Below are 21767 nucleotides of genomic sequence, written 5' to 3' on the forward strand. Positions count from 1 at the left end.
TTAAGAATATGTTTTTATTACCCTTATAAATGAGTACCTTAAAATGAGAAATGAAATTTAATGTCATATCCATTTATTCTCACAATCCAATCTATTGCTATATTATGTTCTGGAATTTACTGTCAAAAGAAGTCTGATTAGTTTCTTCCTCTGTACCATTTTCTGTTGACATTTTTACCCTGCCAAAGAGCTTATATCATAGGATCCTTTTCTTTAATGCACATATTAAAAATGAAAATCACTGGGATACATTTTCCTACCTACCTATGAAAACTAAAGGTCTCCTACTCAGTCACCTTTGGTTCTATTATTCCCTATTGTATCTCTATTTTTTTCCAGTTACGTTGAGTTTGTGGATACTGTGTATGACACATCTCTCACCAACTGTACTTCTTTATTTTTTGATAATCTTAGTTACAGGATAACTTCGAGATTTCACCTTCCAATTCAACCCTTTTACACATCCAACATACATGTCCCTGTTCTAATTCTCACCATTTCCCTTTAATCTCTCATGTTCTTGATCTGTGGTTGCCATCTTCCCACGATTGCTCTTGTTTCGTTATCTCTCAAATCCTAATGACAATGCCCTTGAGAATATTTCTTGTGGATATTAAAATGCCTGCACAGTCACTATTATGTTTGTGCACCACTACTGAAGGCAACTTACGTCTCATCTTCTTTTCTATTTGGGGTGTTGACACGCAATGGCACACATGATTTGCCAACCTGGTTGAGTAGCTCAGTTTCCATATAAAAGGGGGTAAGTATTAAGTCAGGTTTTCTACAATTTCACTTTTCTCTATGGCCAAAGGCATGCTGCCTGCAGAGCAAGGAGGGATTGGTATAGACTGAGATGCCCGTTCTGATGCACAACATTTTTGTTTGTGGTTTTTATATTAGTAGTTGGAGGGAATGGGGAGCATCCCACGTAATGGACACCACCGCTTTCCAAAGAGCCAGAGCGGCAAGGCCCCATCTCAAAAACTTTGCCAGCCTCTTAATATGATACACTAGGCATGCATCTTAGAGCAAAAGTCATGTTCTCCAGAGTCTGTCACTTTGCTCCCCCCACAAAATGCCATCAGATGGACATTTTCTCTAGACCTGTGTTATACTCTCAAACTCAACTGGATTACAACCAACATCTTTTGTACTATGCAGTGTAAGACTGTCTGGAGGGTGAAACTTCCGTTCCCAAGCCAACTGCAGCTGGATGGAAATTTCATTCTTCATTATCCTATTTTTTCTATGTGAGATGGACCAATCACTACTCTCCAGCAGTGCTTTCTTATGTTGGCCACTTTCATTAGATTTGGAAAAGGAAAAGTTAAATTTTGTTGCTTACATGATCCTGAGCTGAAAAATCTCTCTTTTTTGTCATTTTTTAATCTTGAACTAATCAGGTCCAGTTCCTTTGATTGTCTTCCTGTAATTTATCCCTTTAATCTTCTTTAGTAATCTTCCCTAAAGCCTCTCCAATGGCATTAGTGCTCTTCTATAGAGGATAGCATGAACTGGACAGTGTTCTATAAATATGGAAGAATATTATTACCCAGGGATGCCATTGTACCACCAACCAACAATATCATTGTTTTACTACTTGTATAATGTAGTGCATACAGCACAGAGAATGTCTAAGGGATGCTGCCATTGCAGAAGGATAGTGATGTGTCCTCCAACTCTGTAGGCTTTTCCATCCAAGTCACGACACGAATCCTAGCATTAGGTGCAGCCATGTGATCTGTGGTGAGGTTCTGAACAACAGAATGTGGTCAGAAAGGATGAGGAGCATTTCTAGAGCCAGGCTTAGAACACCGGTTTTTACGTTTTCAGTTTAGAAATGTTTTGTAGAAAGTGTACAGCCTACTGCTTTAATTAATCACACTAACTACTAAAATATAAGTGATGTTCAAAACTTTGAGTTCTGCTATTTACCTCTCAGATCTTGTATGTCTCTCCGGTTCTTGTGACCTTGGTGACCCTCTTGGCTCATCAATATTTTGTTCTACTTCCATCATAGCAACACCTAAGGGATTCTATGTGAGAATGGAACCAAACAAATATCTCCCAGTGTTTGCCTCTTTGTGGCTAGATGATAAAGTGAATTCTATACCATGGGGTACATGTTCACCAATGGAAGACAGAAGACAGAAACTCAACAAATAAATTCCTCCCCATGTTTTCCCTACAGTGCAATCTTTCCTTGGCTTCTCTGTTCTGCCTGGCTGTAGACTACTCACCAGGCTGAGTGAGGACACCTGTTTCAAGTCTTCTTATTACCTCTAACAAGATGCGAGATGTTATCTACACAGACTCATGATTTATTGGGAGCAGAAACTAGTGCATTAGCATATCATGCTACAATGCCCTCATCTTCAGTTCCCTCACCTTCCCTGCTCTGGGATGCACCTTCAAAATAAAACATCGAAACATCATCCTTTCTCCTGGCTCCGTTTTCCAGTGAAGCCAGGATAAAATACACTATTTTCCCGAGAATTTGCCAGGTTTTGTTAATTAAGGGAAAGGAACAAGGAATTCGCAGAGAAGTCACACTGAGAATTATACTGATTTCACCATAGAATTCCTAATAGCTGTGAACCACTGCACTAGCAAGATACCCACTGGGGCGCTCATTTCCAACATAAGCTGGAATTACACAGAAACATCAACGATAGTAGGGGTAGGACCACTACATAAATATGACAGCAGTAGATCCTTTGAAACACTTCTAATTCAATCTCAATACCACTAATGTAAGTGCTTCTATACTAGATAAAGAGAATTCTAGGGATGCCATAACAAAATGCCACTAACTAAATGGTTTATGCAACAGAAATCTACGTTCTCATGGATGAGATGAAAATTGAGAAATGATGGTGTTGATAGGGTTGTTTTCTCCTGAGGCCTGTATCTTCAGATAAGTAGATGCCATCTTTCCCCTTGATAGGATATGACTGATGATATGAAGATACGGTCTTCATATCATCTTCCCTCTGTGCTTTTCTGAGTTGTAACCTCATCTTCCTATAAACACACCAGTCCTGTTGGATTAGGGCCTCACTCAACCTAACTCATTTTACTGTAATTACCTTGATAAAGATCCTGTCTCCAAATACAGTCATGTACTGAGGTTCTGGGGGTTAGGACTTCACTGTATGAATTTGGGGGGATGCAATTCAGCCTCTAATAGTGGCTAGGTTTGTGTAAACTTTGGCCCTACAGACCACAGAATTGAAGAAACAAGAATAAAAGCGAAAAATGTGATACCTATGGGTGTTGGATAGGGATCACTGGTTTTACACAATTAAACTACTCACAACTAACAAAAGAACAAAAGAAAAGTGATTGGAAAGAATTGGTTATGGTCCATGCAATTTAAGGAATAACCAAAAATTCAGGGGCGAAATGAAAAACGGATAGGGCAGCCCAAGAGATAATAATTTCTCTCGTATGTCCATATTGCTGCTCAGGTGAACGCCAATCCAGTCTCATCATTTAATTTAAACAGGATTTGTTGTCCTAACGGAGTATATGACCAGCCTAGCCTCCACACTTGCTCATTCCTTGATAAGGGATGGGAAGGCCATTTACATTCAGAGCCCAAAAAGAACTCCATATGCAATAGCATGTGGAATTCCCCCCCTCCACACACACACTACCCCCTCCCCACAAAAGCAAATAAGGAGGAAAAGGAAGGAAGGAAGGAAGGAAGGAAGAAAGAAAGAAAGAAAGAAAGAAAGAAAAGAAAATCATATCTCCCTATGTTGGCTGGCATTGTTCCCACCAAGTGGCTAACTGCCAGGATTCACGTTGTAGACACAAATCCAATCTACAAAGCTGGGAAGAACCTACCCCCTTCTGCCATCTCCCCTTTGCATCTGTATTTTATCCTCCATTAGACTTGACATCACATATCATTATTTCTTTGGCCATAAGCTGTGAGAAGGCGAAGGCCTCAGCTGATTCAGCAGGAAGCGCAGCCGTCCGTGTGAGAGAGATGCCCAAAGGCATGTCCTCTGCCATTAATTTTGTAGTTTTCAATTACTGCTCCTTGCTTTCACAATGCTAAAATTGTGACATATTTTTGTTACAGATCTTTCAAGAACTCTTGCTGCTCTTCTCACTGTTATATCCTGCTAGTTGCTCTTTTAAAGAGCCCTTATCTTTTACAGTAGGAAAACAATAGAATAATGGCTTTCAAAATAACTATTCTAAAGAAATCTGCCACCTGGAGGCATAAGGTGTGCTGTCATTTCTTGATTTTGCTTCTTTGGGAAGAAGCATCTAAGTAAGAAGGGACTTTTTTTTCCACCCCGATATTAAAACCCATCGTCGTACTTCACATATCAGAGGACACAGTGAATAGATCCCATTTTACATAAATGGCCTATCAGGTCTAACCCAATAGGTGACCTGGTATTTTTAAAACACCGGTGTCCTTGCCTCATTTTCCTGCATCCAATTCCCTTTGCAGACATCACATGTTCCACCTTCGTCCAACTAGAAAGAGCTGAGATGTCCATTTGGCAGAAAATCACACATAACCCCTGTGCCATCCCATGTTAAGCTAGGATGTAGATCTACAACAGGAGTCACCAAAGACAGTCTGTAAAAGGTAAGAAAGTAAATATTTTTGGCTTAGTGGGTAATAGGACCTCTGAACTATGGACCCCTGGTGGTGTCATGACAAAGCAGTCATAGATGATTTATAAATGAATGGGAGAGTCTGTATTTCATTAACATTTTTGTAGCTACACAAGGAAAGGATCAAATTTGGCCTGATAAGTTGTGGTTTGTTGACCCATGTCCTACAATTCTATTTCCACAAAAACAGCAATTTAAAAGTAATTACTATATTTTTTAAATCTTGTTATCTATCTTTTATGTATCTACACACATCTGCAAATACACTCGTCTTGGTAACAATCCAATAAGTTCACCATCTCACTTCCCAAAAGAAGGATTGAGCTCCATTGACTAATCTGGTTAATATTTCCAACCCTTCCAAGTAAAGCTTCAGTTTTACTGGTTTTGGGTGTGTGACTCTTCAAGGGTTGGATTGTGCTGTAGTAATAAGAAATCCCCAAATCTCAGCAGTGCAACCAACAAACATCCAATTCTTCCTTATGAAAAGCTGAGGCAATACTTCAAGTCCTCCCAGAAGCTACCTGGCCCCCCTGCTTGGATCATGTCCCCTCTCTACATGTACACACCTGTAAGTCATCCGGGAGCTCGTCACAAATTACAGGGTGGCAAGAAAGTGATTCTAAATGGAGAGAGAGATGGATGGACAGAAGACAGATGCATCTGGTCAACATTTTATCAGCTAACATAACTCACAGGACTAGGCATAACTTGATAAAGATAAAGAAGTAGAATTTGCACCTTTGTTAAGGAATACAGGAAGCATACCCATTGTTAATTGAAATATGTCCTCAGTCGAGGTCTGCCTAACTTCAACGTCTTCACCCTTCTCATCGTACTATACTGCTTATCCTGCCTACTGGTGGAGGTCACTCCTGATCGCCATTCCATTAACATGGAACAGGGTCTTTCCCGAGAGTTAACTTCCCTAAGACTTCGTCCTTCTCTGCTAACCCCTTGCTAGGCAAAGTGTGCTGCCTGGTCCAAGAAGATAAGAACTACTGGGACCTTTCCAGAAATACCGACTCTTAGGGTTTACTCTGGATCAACTGAATCATAGTTGCATTTTGACAATACCAGGTGACGTGTGAACACATTGAACAATGAAAACCACGCTAGAATCCACCACATGGAGAGCAGACTTTCACGTGTGGAGAAATTATCTAGCCCGTAAAACATTATCTAAAATAATCCTGATTATTCGACCATTTCCTGAATCTACCAGGAGCAGATCCTTCAAGAACACACTGCAGAAGCCCAGTGAGCCTAGAGAGAAAAGCAAACATCCATCCAAAGGGACCAACAGCCAACAAGAACAAAATTGGGGAGAAGAATCAGAACACATGCTTCATGATGGAGAACTCCTGGAACAGAAAAATGGGCAACTCAATAAAAATTCAAGAAATATTTTAATGGGTTTCTACTCAATTACAAGATGCTCCAATTCTAGCAATGTGGTAGACTACATATTTTGAAGTACGAATGCCAGGATAAAATACTTGAATGCATCCTCTTAAATGCACATGAGTTTATACAAAAGATTAATTCTGAAAAGTGAAATAAAATAAAATAGAAGGAAAAGAAAATCAAGAGAAGTAAACTAGTGCTAATCCTTGTCCCTGCCATTAGGTTATCTGTGCATCCCAGCCAGGAAGAGCCTCGATTTTAGTGTTTGCACAAGTAATGGAGAAAATGTCTTAGGTCCTGACAAGACAAGGATAAGGCCAGACACTTGAAGTACACCCATCTCGTGGAAAGGTGAACAATGAGTCAAAACAACAAAAAATCAGAATTAAGGGAAAACAAAATGTTTGTTTTTGAGATAGACCTGGATGCATTTGAGGTGGGGGGTGCCATCCCTAAAAATCCCTATAGGTTTCTGGTGTGAATTCACACCAATTGTATAGCGAAAAAACTTCAAGCTCAGAAATATGATTTGATGTGGGTTTAGGTTGTTAATACATTGAGGACCCTGGAGAGTGTAAACACAATCTTCCATTAAGAGGCTGATTGAGGGGTCCCTGGGTGGCTCAGTGGGTTAAAGCCTCTGCCTTCGGCTCAGGTCGTGATCCCAGGGTTCTGGGATCGAGCTCCGCATCGGACTCTCTGATCAGCAGGTACCCTGCTTCCCCCTCTCTCTTTCTCTGTCTGCCTCTCTGCCTACTTGTGATCTCTGTCTGTCAAATAAATAAATAAAATCTTAAAAAAAAAAAAGAGGCTGATTGAAATCACAGTCCACAAAGACTTATCCTATGCAAAATTCCAGCAAACACCAGTCAGTCAGAAGCCACAGAATCCAAGCAGGGACCAGGAGAATGCACAAGAGCTGAGAAAATGAGCAAATGACAGAACCGGACACTCTAGATACTGTAGATATTGGAACAACCCAACACAAAGTAATAAACAATAAACAATATCATTAAACAGAAAGCAATGTTTCTGCTCATGAGTAAGGAGAAAGTAGTATTAAATTAGGGGGAAAAAACCTAAAAGAGTTGGAAGAAGCTTCAAAATTATATAAATGTGCATATATGTTTGAAACTGGAAGCAATACCCAAAGTAAGATATGGTTTACAACATGCAAGAAACAGATATAAGAACTGTAACACATTGACTCATGTAATCCTTTCAACAGGCTTATGGGGTGGAAAGTAATTGCCCTAAAGTCACACAGCTAATATGTATCCGAACGAGGATATGAAATCCAGCTGTCTGTACCATCACAGGACATCTTGACCTCCCAACCAAAGCAAATTACAATCTGTGGGTGACCACATCCAAGGAGCAGAGGACACAGACATAAAAATTAAACTATCAACATGGAAGAGAATGATAGTATGGAAAGGAATGCAGACAATGAAATGAGAACAAAACTGCATGGGAAACTCTACTATCAGGAAACGGAGTTCCCGGAGGAGCGGACAGAGAATCGGGGCCCTCAGGTTGAGGACAGGCATTTCCCACAGAGGATGAAATGCACCACAGTTTATCAGATTCAGTAATGACAAACAAAACTCACGCAGGAAAAAAGACAAGGAATCCACACGTGAAGATAGTAATAAAAATGGCGGATGCCACAAACACCAATGTCAAAGAGGAGATTGAACGGGCTCCTGAGTACACACACACACACACACACACACACTCACTAGCCAGCGAGGTGTTTCCTGCACATGGACAGTCAACTTCTCCGTAGGATCAAAGGCAGTCAGAGGAGAGTGAAAACCACTTGTCACATCACCAGAAAATAACTACAACCCGTAATTTCACTCCCAACAGAACAATCTTCTCAAGGACAAGGTAGGAATAGATTTTAGATCACAGAAACTGTGACAATTTACCATCAAGACAGGCCCACTAAAGAAATCCCTAAAGCAAGTAGTTAGGGAAGATGGAAAAAATGCTCCCAAAAGGAGGATCTCAAGTACAAAAAGGACTGAGGGGCAAGAAAAAGAAAGGAGAATTGTATAGAACTCGAGGAAACCTTTTAAAATGTATCTGAAAGTGTAAAAAGGGCCACGAATCACCAAAATGCTCTCAGAGAAGGGTGGGTATGGACTAGCAGGTACGATCTCCAACCTGAAGTAGACAAGGCAGTGTGCAGCATTATTCCTAATGGCACAACATAAAGAAAACAGAGCAAAGCTGAAAGCGATCTGTCTTAGTTTGTGAAGGCCGCTATAACAAATTCCACAGGGGGAAATTCACTTCTCAGACCTCTGGAGGCTGAAGTCCAGCATCCAGGTGGCAGCAAGGGCAAGTTCTGGTGAGAGGCGTTGTCTTGGGTGGTAGGTGACTGCCTTCATGCTGTGTCTGCACACGATGGAGAAGAGACCAATAGAGAGAGTGATCCCCTCAATCTTCCTCTCTTGAAAAGTGTTTTTATCCAACCCCATGACTTCACTCTAGGATGGTTAGGTGAAACCTCCCAAATTCCACATTTCTGAAAACCACCATCACATTGGAGAGTCACATGTTAGCTTATGAACCTTGAGGGTGGTAGGACACACATGCATTAAATCCATACCACCAAACAAATGATCATTCAAAGAATTAATTGTAGTTTGACATATTCATGGTATGAAATCCTATGGATGGAATAGTTCATTATAACGTTTTTTATTAATGTAATTTTTTTCCTTATAAAGAAATATTTATTACAGACAAATTCTTATAGGACTTGATATCTTAAGATAGTGAAATGTACTCATATGAATTCAGACCATTTATCTTTCATTTCAAAGGAGCCATTAAATGGCACTACCAAGTTCTAGAAAAGTCACGGATAATAAGAACGAGACTTTGGTACATATCGAAACCAACATTTTCATCTGGAAATAACAGAATCTCAATGGGTTGAAAAAAGTGGTTTTCCAAGGGGTCTGCAATGTGCCACGAAAACACATGACACAATCAGAAAGTGCCCCAATAGTATTGAACAGCAGCTATAAATCACATTCTGCAACATAGCGGGATAGATCCATTTTGCTCTTTCCATCTGTCACCAACAACCCTGTGATGTACGAAGATCCTTATAACACCAGTGAGGAACATAGCCTCAAGGATAGAGGGGAATGAAAACTCTCAAACCGTCAGATGCAAGTGTGCACCACTGAGGGATTGTCAATGTTAATTTGGCATCACCAAGAATCTGGAAGGTGCAACAACACAACAACACAGCAACCCATTTCTACACACTCCCCAGCCCCAACCAGGACTGAGAAGGGCATTCAGCTGCAGGCCTGGCCAACTCCTAAATGCACACTTTTTAGGACCTCCTGCTAAACTGCAGATCCGAAGGCCAGGAAGTTCCTTCACAAACCATCTTTGTAACATCTCAGTCTTCAGGCATGGAGACCAAACTCTTCCTATCGTTTTACCACTTAACTTCATTCTGGCACCAGGTTACTGCTACTCTAGGGGCTATGGATACCCCTGCTAAGCAGGCCAACAGGAGAGTTATCTAATCTGCAATCCACCCTTCCCATCAATATTGCATTTTCTGCAAATTGGGAGGTCACTTGGTGTTCAGAACTGAATTAAGAGATATGCCAGTGTTCCTTCTTGGGTGTAATATTGGACCTGGATATTCAATGCTGTGAATTACTACAGAATCCAGATTAACAATTATTAGACTTCTGAGAACATCTTAGCAGTGCCTGTGACTGCCAGATTACAATACTACATGTGACCGGAAATATGTTGCAGATGAAACAGTTGACATGACACAGTGCCTTAGCTGTCCATTGCTATCCCTCGATGTGGCAGGAGTTGAAAAGTCCAACTTCTAGGAAGAGGTTACTTCTCTTCTGGGCAGGACAGGCACAGTACAGACATATGGTTCCCCAAGCAGCCCTTTGAAAAGAATGTTTAGCTCCTCTTTGGTTGGTAACTCCCAGACATTTTGGGTCGTCCGACTTTTATTATCTGATTATGGTGATGAATCAAACAGTACACAGCTTTACATGGTGACAGATACTGGAAAATGGCCCATGGTTAGATAGTCTCATCATTGGCGTGCTAACACAGAGCTCATCAGAGCCATTAATACCATCCAGCATTGATGCACCATCGTGAGACAGTTCATGGTGCATTCACAGGGGTATGACTTCCAGTCACTCTTACCTCTTTTTAGATTTCAACTGGAACTTTTGTTGAACAATTCCATGAACCAGAAGCTACAATGAGGGGTTATAGCTCAGGGGTAGAGCATTTGACTGTAGAAGCTACACTGATAGCAGGTCCGGACTAAGTCCTAAAAGGACATTGGAAACACGTCCATCCTTATGGACCTCATCCCAGGGAGTCATCCTATGACATCATTCCTTCAAGGAAAGTCCTGTTTTCCAAGTCCATCTTCCAACTTAGGTTTTCATCAGGGATGTCTGGGATGATGATTTCTTATTAACTGTACGTCACAATTCAATGGCGTACATCAGTACCATCCACATGGCCATATAGGGAGAAAGAAATAAAACTTTAACTCCCTGGGTGACCATTTATACGCAAGGTGAACTTGAAAAAATTACGTATTTTCAGTGGAACTTAGAGTCCTCAACCAAGAGATGTCCCCATAAGCTTTTCTCCAGGATACAGGGAAGACATTCCTTATCTCAGATACCACCTCAAAGAGTGTGTGGGGATTCAGTGCTGGACATGTTCCCCCACCTGCAGAAGGAGTTACGCTCTCTAGCACAGCATAGGACAGTGGGCAAGATATTGGCAAAAGCAGGCTAGTTAGAGAGAAAGGATACATATGCTTTCCCATAGGTATGGTAAAACACTTTGTAAACTGTAAGCCACGATGCCAGTTAGAGTTCCTATCCAGGCATGTAGTCAGGTGCTTTCTTTGCAGAGTACCCCAGGATCTGCTGTGTACAGGCTGGCATGTGCACGTGGAGAGGACATGCATTATCAGGACATGCATACTGCAGGACAGTATGGACGGCTGAGCTCTGTGTAGGTACATTTACAGTTTCCCACCAAAGACCTATTTTAATGGTAAGGGGGAATGAACCCAATAAATGGGTACGATGGGCTTTATGATAGGACCATGATTCTTTAATTTCTTTCCCCCAGATGCATACATGGGCGGAGTGTGACTCCCTACTCACTACCTAGGAGGCAGTGTGGAGCAAACTCAATGCTAAGGCTCTTCAAATTCATTGGGAATATCACTGTGAGGTGAGTACATTAGAGGTCTTGAGGGCAACTCCTCTTTTTCCCCATCAAATTCCATCTATAGCAATAATATATTCTAGACAATATGATGTCAGAGATCAATTAAAGGTCTTTAAAGTCAAAATGCCTTGTGTTCATTAGGAAAATATACATGCACCGGCAAACCCACATCTTAGATAATTTCCAAAAGCAAAAATGATTCATTACAAGAATTGCTTTAATGTCTTAGTAAATGATGTTATTCATGGGTGAATTACAGATTATAGTAAGAACAAACAAACAAAAAAACAAAAAACTACAATCCAGACACATGCCAAACATTGAATATAGTTTAAAAAGCCTGATAATGTCAGATTTTAATCTCTCCTTAGTCTTAGATATCATTTAACCTAGGAAAAGAGGGAGATGCGGGATATATTCTGACACATTTGAATTAACCTGAAAACCTGTTTAATCAACTCAAAACCTCTGACAGCAAAGTTCAAGCCTTAATTACTGGCTTCCTTGGAAAAGATCCAAAGCAAATTGAGAAGACTTTTAGAACATTCCTCGGAAATTCTTAACTGCGGAGTAGCGGTAAAATTTAAATTTAATATTCAGGTGAGTAAAAATCAGCATACCACCATGAAAAAACCTTAGAACAGGATGATATGTGATAATAATTTATGTTATTTTCTAAAATACATCTTTGTTACCTTGTATTTCCTTCACGTTTATAATGAAAACATGTGGAACTTTCCAGCATGTTACACGTTCCCTCTGCATTCTCTCAGAAGCCTGCCCAGAACCCCTGTGGAATTCACCTGCTGTGAATTCCAACAGGGTAGGCACTAAGCACAACTTGACTGAGTACTTGAAATGTGAGCATCTGAACCAAGACATGCTTTTGTACAAAATGCACACCAACCCTGAACACTTCATATAAAAAATGGACACGATAGACCTCATTAATGTTCTATAGATTACATGATGAAATAGTATTTCTGGTATATTGGGTTAAGAGTGGTGTATTATTAAAACAAACATTTTCCAGGGGCACTTGGGTGGCTCAGTTCAGTTAAGCATCTGCCTTAGGCTCAGGCCATGATTTGAGGGCCTGGGATTGAGCCCCAGGAAGGAATCCCTACTCCGCGGGGAGTCTGCTTCTCCCTCTGCCTCTGCCCCTTCCTTTCCCTCTTCCCTTCCCTGTGCTTATGCTCTCTTTCTCTCTCTCAAATAAATACAACCTTCTCTGCCCTGTCTCATTTTCCCATTCACCTAACCTTAGATTTCAAACAACCCACTTCCTCTGAACACGAATCACCATGTGTACTCATGGAGGAACCCAAACTAAAGCAAATGATACGTCCTAATACCTCCCCCTCACAACTGACATAAGAAATACTGTTTTACCTTTCTGGTCACGCTCAGTAAGTGCAGAAGAACTATTCTTCTCAAAATTATTTATATATTTGCATAAAGACCTATCCTACAAAAGTCAAAAGTAAAACTTCCAATGGGTGTATTTATTGTACTTTCAATAAAATTGCAAAAAAATTTGCATTGTTGGAAGCCTTTCAAGACAAGGAAGTGCTACAGTGCCCAGAATCACAAATTTTCATGTAGAAACTAGCAATCTCACTCTCCAGAAAGAATTACAGACTTCAAAAATGCCCTGAAGACTTCAATAACATACCCTCAACGACATGATTCCCATGGTAATTAAATAACGAAACCTGGTTCAAAAGACACGTGTGGAATCGTTGTAGACATGACTCAAAAAGGTATTTCGAAATAAACAGAGTGTGAAAACTTCAATGTTATTATTTAGCATTTTGTGTTATTTGCTACACATTTTTAAAGGGATGGCGCCATTTATATGTGAAGTACAATCATGGTTGCGCAACAGGTCTCTAGAATGTTCTCACCTTGCAAAATGGAAACTCTACTGCCATTGGACATGTCCCCCTCCCCTTGCAACCACAACTCGACCTTCTGTGTTGATGAATAGGACTAATTTAGATACCTCATACAGGTGGATTCATGTAGCATGTGTCTCTTGTGATTGGATTAATTCACTTCGAATAATGTCATCAAGGTCTATGCATTTGGAAGCATGAAATAAGATTTCCTTCTTTTTATTAAGACCAAAGAACATTCCATTCATCCACTGACGAGTATTTGGAATTCTTCCACATCTTGGATATTATGAACAATGCTGTAATACATACGGATACCCAAATGTCTCGTTCACATCCTGCTTCAAATTCTTCTAGATACAGTTAGAAATGGATTTCTGGGTCATGTGATGATTTTTTTTTTTTTCCAAATTTTTGAGGTATCCCCATACTGCTTTCCATAGCAGCTATACCATTCTCCACACCCACTAAACAGTGCAAAGGACTCACATGTCTCTACACCCTCACCAACACTTGAAGGGTTTTTCAGTGAGTCTGTTTAATACTGAACACCACAATGGACATGCAATGATATTTCATTGGAGTTATGGTTTGCATTTGTCTAATCAGTACTCATGTGGAGCACCCTTTCATTTGATTATTGGACACTTGTATATCTGCTTTGCAGAAACGGGTATTCAAGTTTTTGACCATTTTTTTTTTTTTCCAGTTAGGTTCTTGGTGTGGTTTTGTTTGTTTGTTTGAAGTAGGACCTATGCCCAGTGTGGAGCCCAACAAAGGCTTGAATTCACAACCCCGAGATCAAGACCTGAGCTGAGATCAAGAATTGGACCCTTAACCGACGGAGCCATCCCAGCACCCTTTGGGTTTTATTCGTAATGTAGAGTTGTAGGAGCCCTATATATTTTGCCCATTAACCCTTTATCAAATGTATAATCTACAAATATTCCCCCCATTTTCTAGGTTGCCTTTTCATTTTGTTGTTTCCTTTGCTCTGCGGATTTCAAGTTTGATGTAGTCTCACATAGTCTGTCTTTACTTTTAATTCCTCTGCTTCCAATGTCATAGCTAAGAAATCATTGCCAAATGCAACATAGTGAAGTTTGTCCCCTACATTTTCTTCTAGAATTTTATAGTTTTAAGTCTTAGGTTTACATTTTTAATCCAGTGTGAGTTAACTTTTGCATATGGTTTAAGGTACAGTTTCAACCTCAATCTTTTCCATAGGGATATTCAGTTTTTGCAACACACTTTGTTAAAAAGAGACTGTCCATTTCCCTATTGTGTGGTCTTGGCACCCTTGTTGAAAATGACCTGACCATATGCAACAGGTTATTTCTGGATTCTCAATTCTGTTCCATTGTCCTATATGTCTATCTTTAAGCAAGGACCACACTATTTGGATTACAGTAGCTTTGTAATACGTCTTGAAATCAGGAAGTGTGAGGCTTCCGGATTTGTTCTTCATCAAGAATGTTTTCGCTATTTGAGGTCCTTTGTGAGTCCATATTAATTTTATGTTTTATTGTCCTACATCTGTCTTCCTTTTCTTCCTTCCTTCCTTCCTTCCTTTCTTTCTTTCTTTCAAGAGAGTGGGAGAGAGAGAACAATCTTGTGAGTGGTGGGAGTGGGATGGACGGTGAGGGAAAGAGAGAATCATGAGCAGGCTCCACACCAAGCACAGAGCTGGACATGGGGCTTGATCTCACAACTCTGAGATCATGACCTGAACTGAAACCCAAAGTCAGATGCTTCACCCGTTGAGCCCTCCAGGCACCCGTCATCCTGCTTGTACACTGGAACTGTGATAGCAATTGCATTGAATCTGTAGAGTGTTTTGTGTTGTGTGAACTTTTTTGTTTTTAATTTGTTTTTTTAAGATTTTTTTATTTATTTATTTGACAGACAGAAATCACAAGCAGGCAGAGAGGCAGGCAGAGAGAGAGGTAGGGAAGCAGACTCCCTGCTGAGCAGAGAGCCTGAGGCGGGGCTCGATCCCAGGACCCTGAGATCATGATCTGAGCCGAAGGCAGCGGCTTAACCCACTGAGCCACCCAGGAGCCCTTGTGTGAACGTTTTAACAATACTGTCTTCTACTCCATGAGCACAGGATGACTTTGCATTTATTTCTGTCGTCTTTAATTTCTTTCAACAATGTTTTCCAGTTGGACGTGAACAAGCTTTCTTCTCTTTGGTTTATTCCTCAGTATTTTACTCTTTTTAATGCTGCTTTAAATGGGACTGTTTTCCTAATTTCTTTTCCAGAGAGTTCATTGTTAGTGTACAGAAAAGCAAGTGATTTTTGTGCCTGGTTTTGTGCCTCCATCTTGTAGCTTTGCTGAATTCAGTTATTAGTTCTAACACTTTTTGCATGGAATTCTCAGGGTTTTCTACATACAAGATCAACATTTGCATTTTTTTACCCTTCATTGTTGCGTTAATGCCCTTGTCCATGTCAAGAGACATGATTTCTGCGATGCAGAGCCCTACAAAGACAGCTGCATAATTGATTCATTACTTTCTAAAAAATCAAGCAAAAGGCTGAATGCGATTAGCACAATTCCAAGCTGTTGGGATGGCTCAGGCTTCCGAGCCTCTCAGTGCGACGTTTCAATCATGAAGTAAAGCAGGGAGAACCGCTCCCGCCTATGTGCCTGGCTGGTTCCCCACCTGTTGGCAATGATAGGGTTTTATTCACATCCCAGGACCAGAAACATAAAACGTATTCAGAAAGCACCACGGGGACAAGAGAAGGCAAAAGCACTCCAGAATTTTTGGCAGTCTCATCCATTCTACAAGTAAGTTGTTAAAATGAGCCAATTTTCTCCCAGTGCTGGCTACTTACAGCTTGACTGTTTCTCTCACAACGGTGGGGTTTTAACCTAAAGCGTGGATAGAATGCACAAACGTGTGAGCACATCTTCCGGAAACACCTCCAAACAGGCATCAGGACCATGAAAGTGAAATTCCCAGCTGCTAATTATTACACTTATTACATGTCAGTCACTACAGTAGACAAGGAGGTTAGAGCAAGGATCATACTCCCAGCCTGAGAAGAAATGTCACTGTGAAAAATTTAAAGAGCAGTATTCTAAACTCACAGGGAATGAAGTTCAGAATCGCCCATTGCATTGAACATGAAACACACTGAAGAGGGACAGACGGGGTATGGGAAGGCAGGAAAAGACCACGGTCGCCTAAATCTTGGTCATCTTTTCCCACTGGGATAGAATTTGGAAAGAGTGGACTAGACGCATGTGAGTTAAGGAGGAGAGCAAAGAAACCTCAAGGATTCCAGTTGGAGGAGGAAGCACCTTTCTCTTTTTGTTAACGAAAGGCAAGACCGCATCCCAACCTCGCCTAGTTGCCAATCAACGGACTCCTCGCCTTGTGGGCTGTCATGTGACCAAGGGCCAGATGAAGGCATGGAAGCAAGAGCGTTGAGCCTCACTATGAAAACCTCCCACGCTCTTTCAACTTCTACCAACTTGAAGCCCCATGCACAGACAGCTTGGAATGCTGGCGGGGAAGATGGTACTTCCATAAGACACAGGGACTCTGGGTCCCCCGTCCTGCATGGGGGCAAGCAGCCTGCCATTCAGACACACATTCTGTGATCTTTAAGCATTCGGTACATAAGTGCACCTGCGTTTTGGCAGCTCATGGAGTAAGTAACTGTCCAATAAGGTCAGTTAAGATAGGTCCAATAAGATATTCAACGTGTCTCATGCTATTTACTCCCCAGAAACAATCGTATTAGTACAAATAGAAAAAGGAAATAAAGCACTGAAAAATAAAAATGGCTTGTGTGCGATAATCAGTATTGCCTTGATCATCATCTCATTCAAAGTTGAAATTAGATAATTCTCAGCTGTGTATCACCTAGCATTTTAATACTGTTTTTCACTGATTCTAAGGAACAGACTTAAAGTTGGCGTGTGTCTTAAAATTGATGGGCTGTGCTAAAGTGACCTTTTAAAACAATTTCTTGGTGGTATATAGAGGCTCACTTTTAATCAGTATCATCTTAGATTTGAGGACGTGGCATGTCGAGTGCTGGATGCTGGGATTAGAACCACCACAGAGTTTTTCCTCCTCCAGGATTAGGACATCCTTCCCTGAGCCTTCTGACTTGCATTACCCGAGGAAAGCTAGGATATTATGCGGTCTTGGAAGTTATCAACCAGCCCTGACTATAAGCTACATCTCGTGGCGGTCGATTGTCCGAACATGACATCACAACAGAACCTCCCAAATTCCCCAAGCCAAGTGCACCACCTGAGGCTCAAAGCTTTTACAGAACAATTTATGTTCTGTAAATTATGTAAAGGTTTGATTCTGTCCTTAGCTATAACAGTACGGACATATGGAAATACAGAGAGGAATTACAGTCAGCTCCTAAAACACCAATGAAATCATGTTTAGACCATGACTAATTTCTATAAATCTTGGTCAATGTATTTTGTACGTCTCACTGATCTGCAACATCATAAAAAATACACAATAATTCAACAGATGGTTGATCTTTGCATTAAACATGACATCTAGAAGCTAAAATAAACATTTGGAAATACAAATGTGGCCTCGGTGTCTACTTTCCCCGGACACATGATGAGGATAATATTTGTAAAAATATACATGAAATCCTTTCCTTCCGTGGCTCTTTCAAAGAACTCTCAACACACTATAACATCTGGAGAAAAATCAGAAAACAGGGCTCCTTATTCAGACAGGCCTGTTCTCTTTCTTGCAAATAGCTTGATCTAATACCCAATGCTGACATGACACACAGTCCAGCAGACCATGTCCCCAGGTCTCCAAATCGTCTCCATGCCCGTTTTCACACATTTCACGATCTGAGAATTATAATTTTTTTATTTTTAAATGTCTGAAAAAGTTTTAAGAGAAAAATAATTGGTGGAACTCCCGATGGGAGAGGCTGGGTTATTAGGAGACCTCAAGGTGATTCACAAAACGTTAAAATTTGAGTCTTAATCCTAAAGAAAACAGATATCCTACATATTAATCAAGAACATTATGTCCACTTGAGGAAACACAAGGAAACAGATTCATAAGTCAGAGGAGTCACGGGAATTTTACTGAAGAACACTGAACAAGGAGACATTAGTTTCCATGAGGCAAAACTCTGAAGAAATGTTAGCAGTGACCCCAAACAACTACAAACGGAAACAGATGACAAACGCAAGCCTACACTAGTTTTCCAAAGTGGACACTTGCTTAATCACAGAAGACGTGTGCTTGTGTGTCTGTGTTTATTTATAATTGACCTAATTACACGTGCTTGACATACGTCCCCGTACTCGAGTGAATCATGACCAGGAAGACCATGCCAGCTCCTTCACCGCACACCACTCCCCAGAGGGGAAGAGACGTTCTAGGGTTTTGCGACAGAACAGAAAGAACCCTTCCGCGGCCCATGTATCTCCGTAATCAATTCATGAATATCCAACTCTCAGCCGTCAACGGCACGTTTCACATTGACAATTTCAGCTCTTTATTTTACTATCATTGCACAAGGACTACGTAGAGAGGACCTTAACTTGGTAACATTCGGTTTCCTAGAAACAAACGTGCCCTCCTTGGGCATTGCCCTGGTCTTTCATTGTAGAAGAAGACCTGACAGGAGGGGGAATGTGGCTTTTCCCAGGGCAAGGAGGAACACATTCCCAAAAGGCTGGTATCTAGCCTTCGTAATAGGGGGTGACATCCAAGACCTAACATTCACCAAGCTCCTCTCTGCCCACGCATGTCTCCTAATGGTTCAGTGGGGAACAGGGAGGGCAGCTAGAGGGCCTGGGCTTCCAAACATTTGCGGGGTGAGCGGTGTTTGTGAAATACAATGGCACCAGATGAAATCTCCCAAGGTAAAAGTCATACTTCTCAATCAAGACCATGTATTTAGCCGTCATTAAACTGATTTGCATGGAGATCCGTGATCACGGGCTATGGACAACAGAATCCATCATCTGTATGATTATCTAATCCATGAGCACGTGCTGCTCAATGCACACACGGTGGTTTTCTGATTCTGGTGTAACCAGTGCTGATGGCCCTCTCGGGTGCGATCTCCATCACCACGGCCTCACTGACAGCCTGTCACAAGCAGTACCCCCCGTCATCCTTCCTGTCCTTCCCATCGCCAGAAGGCCCGTTACTCTGCTCTGACTTCATGCCGAGCCCGACCGCATTCCACTGCGGGTGACCTGAACACGAGAATACGGATTGCATTTCCCATACGACATGCAACGCTTCCGTACTGAAGAAATCACTCTGGCTTTACTGCTTTGAGTCATTTGACGGGAGCATAAATATGATAGAGATATTCTGATTTTTACTTTAAACTGTGCAGTGACTAACACAATTCCTATTAGAATATCCTATTCCTATGGGAATAACTAGTAGGGTGGAGAGATTTGAGGCCAGCATCCAACAAGGACAAAGGCATCTCCAGGATGCAAGCCGCGGGGACTGACTGTCCCAGTGTCTCATTTGAGGGCCATTCCTGGGATGAATCAGCGGAGGCCCTTTTCCTGCTCCATTTAACATCAAATTCTCAAAAGAGATGATCCAACTGGTCTAATTTACACGACACATTCACCCCTTCAGGATGCCAATGCAACCCTCTCTACCCCAAAAAATCCAGGATCGTATCATTGGGGGTAGGACAGGTAAACATGCATGGGATCCCACCCAAAAACTCATCTGAAATCCCTGGTCTCGGGGGCACCTGTCTGGCTCAGTCAGGACAGCATGCAACTCTTGATCTTGGGGTTGCACATTTGAGACCCTCAGTGGGTGTAGAGATTATGTTAAAATTAAATTAAATTAGTTTGAATTAGATTAAATTTCTTGTCTCTTATTATCCAGAAAAACAAACAAACAAACAAAAAAACCCTGCCTTCATACACACATTTTCAAAATCCTCCCCTACTTTGCATGTTGAATTTCAAGTACCAAAAAAGCCTTCATCATTCCCCTTAGGGAGGAGACAACTTAGAGCCCTGTCTCGTGGATGTCACGTAGATGGCCCTAGGCTCCCTGGGTGTGTTTGGGCCCGCTGCTGATCTCCATCCACAGAGGAAGTCATGGGGACATTGAATTAGCACAACCCACGTGGCCTGCCACATCAGAGGGAAGGACAAGGAAGTAAGGCGTTGACTTCACAAGTGTCACTATAGAGGACAGAACAAGATGGGAGATACAGCAGGTGAGGCCTGCAGGTGACATGCCATGTTCCTCTCTTGTCTCCTTCACCACCTGGTCCAGACTCTAGATACTGTAGGGGAAGCGCTGGGATTCACAGGCCTTCTTTCCTTGGTGGAACGTACTACGTACGAAAGCATTGGGGACCCTGTAAGGGACGCCCAGGTAGGGGCGGGCTGTCCTCCACTCACCGAGACCCCCGTGCACGGGATGAAAGGACTCATCCCACTGGGCTCCCTCCTGTCCTGTCACAGCAGGATCAGATTTCCCCTCTTGTACCCAAGCACCCTCAACACCTCTAACACGAACACAGAAAGCCCACAGCAGGCAAACAAGAAGCAGTAGCTTTGCAAGAGTGCTGCGGAAAGGGTGTCCGACTCAAAAGTCACTTCAACACACAGCAGTCTCAATCATGCACATTCAAAGGCAACTGCCAGGAAAACAGACATGTTCTGAATGTCTCATCAGAGACTGCCATAAACAGAGAGACAGAAGGACAAACAGGCAGAGCGTAATAAATACAATCACCCAGTAGTTTGAAGATTACAGAGATTATTAAGCTACGAAGGTAGGGGGGACATTGATGTAGAAATATCTTGAGCTTTTGCATAACGCTATGTATTCTTACTGAAAACTGTGCTATTCCCTTTCACCTTTATGATAAAACACATTTCATTTCCCTTGTGATGGGTTGCACGTGCTATATGGCGGAAATGTTACTTTCACAAAAATTCTTCAAATTCCCTCCTGTGACCATTTTTCATCTTTTTGAGGAACATTGCTTGATGCTAAGGCTACTCGTACATGATACCTTAAAGTGCTCCGTATTGGGACGCACGGGTGGCTCAGTCATTAAGCATCTGCCTTTGGCTCAGGTCATGATCTCAGGGTCCTGGGATCGAGCCCTGCATCAGTCTCTCTGCTCAGCGGGGAGCCTGCTTCTCCCCCTTCCGTTCCCCCTGCTTGTGTCCCCTCTCTCGCTGTGTCTCCTCTCTCTGTCAAATCAATAAATACAATCTTCTAAAAAAAAAATAAATAAAGTGCTCCGTAGAGGGACTTTATCCCAGAGAGTCATTTGTGGAAGGAAAAATCACGTCTTTTTAGATGGTAAGTATATTACCAGGGCTAGTGAAATAATGAAGACCACAAACAGAAGAAGGAAATGTGAGTACAAGACACAAACATCACCTGTGCTAGGTTTGACTGTGGGGATTATTTCTGCTTGAGCTCTTCAACAAAGATGGGGAAGATGAGTTAAACTAATGAAAAATGTATAATAAAGGAAATCATAAGCCTATAGATTTATTTGTGATTATT

The sequence above is a fragment of the Lontra canadensis genome, unplaced genomic scaffold (assembly GCF_010015895.1).
Source record: "Lontra canadensis isolate GAN:19392208 unplaced genomic scaffold, GSC_riverotter_1.0 scaffold68, whole genome shotgun sequence".
Classification (NCBI taxonomy): domain Eukaryota; kingdom Metazoa; phylum Chordata; class Mammalia; order Carnivora; family Mustelidae; genus Lontra; species Lontra canadensis.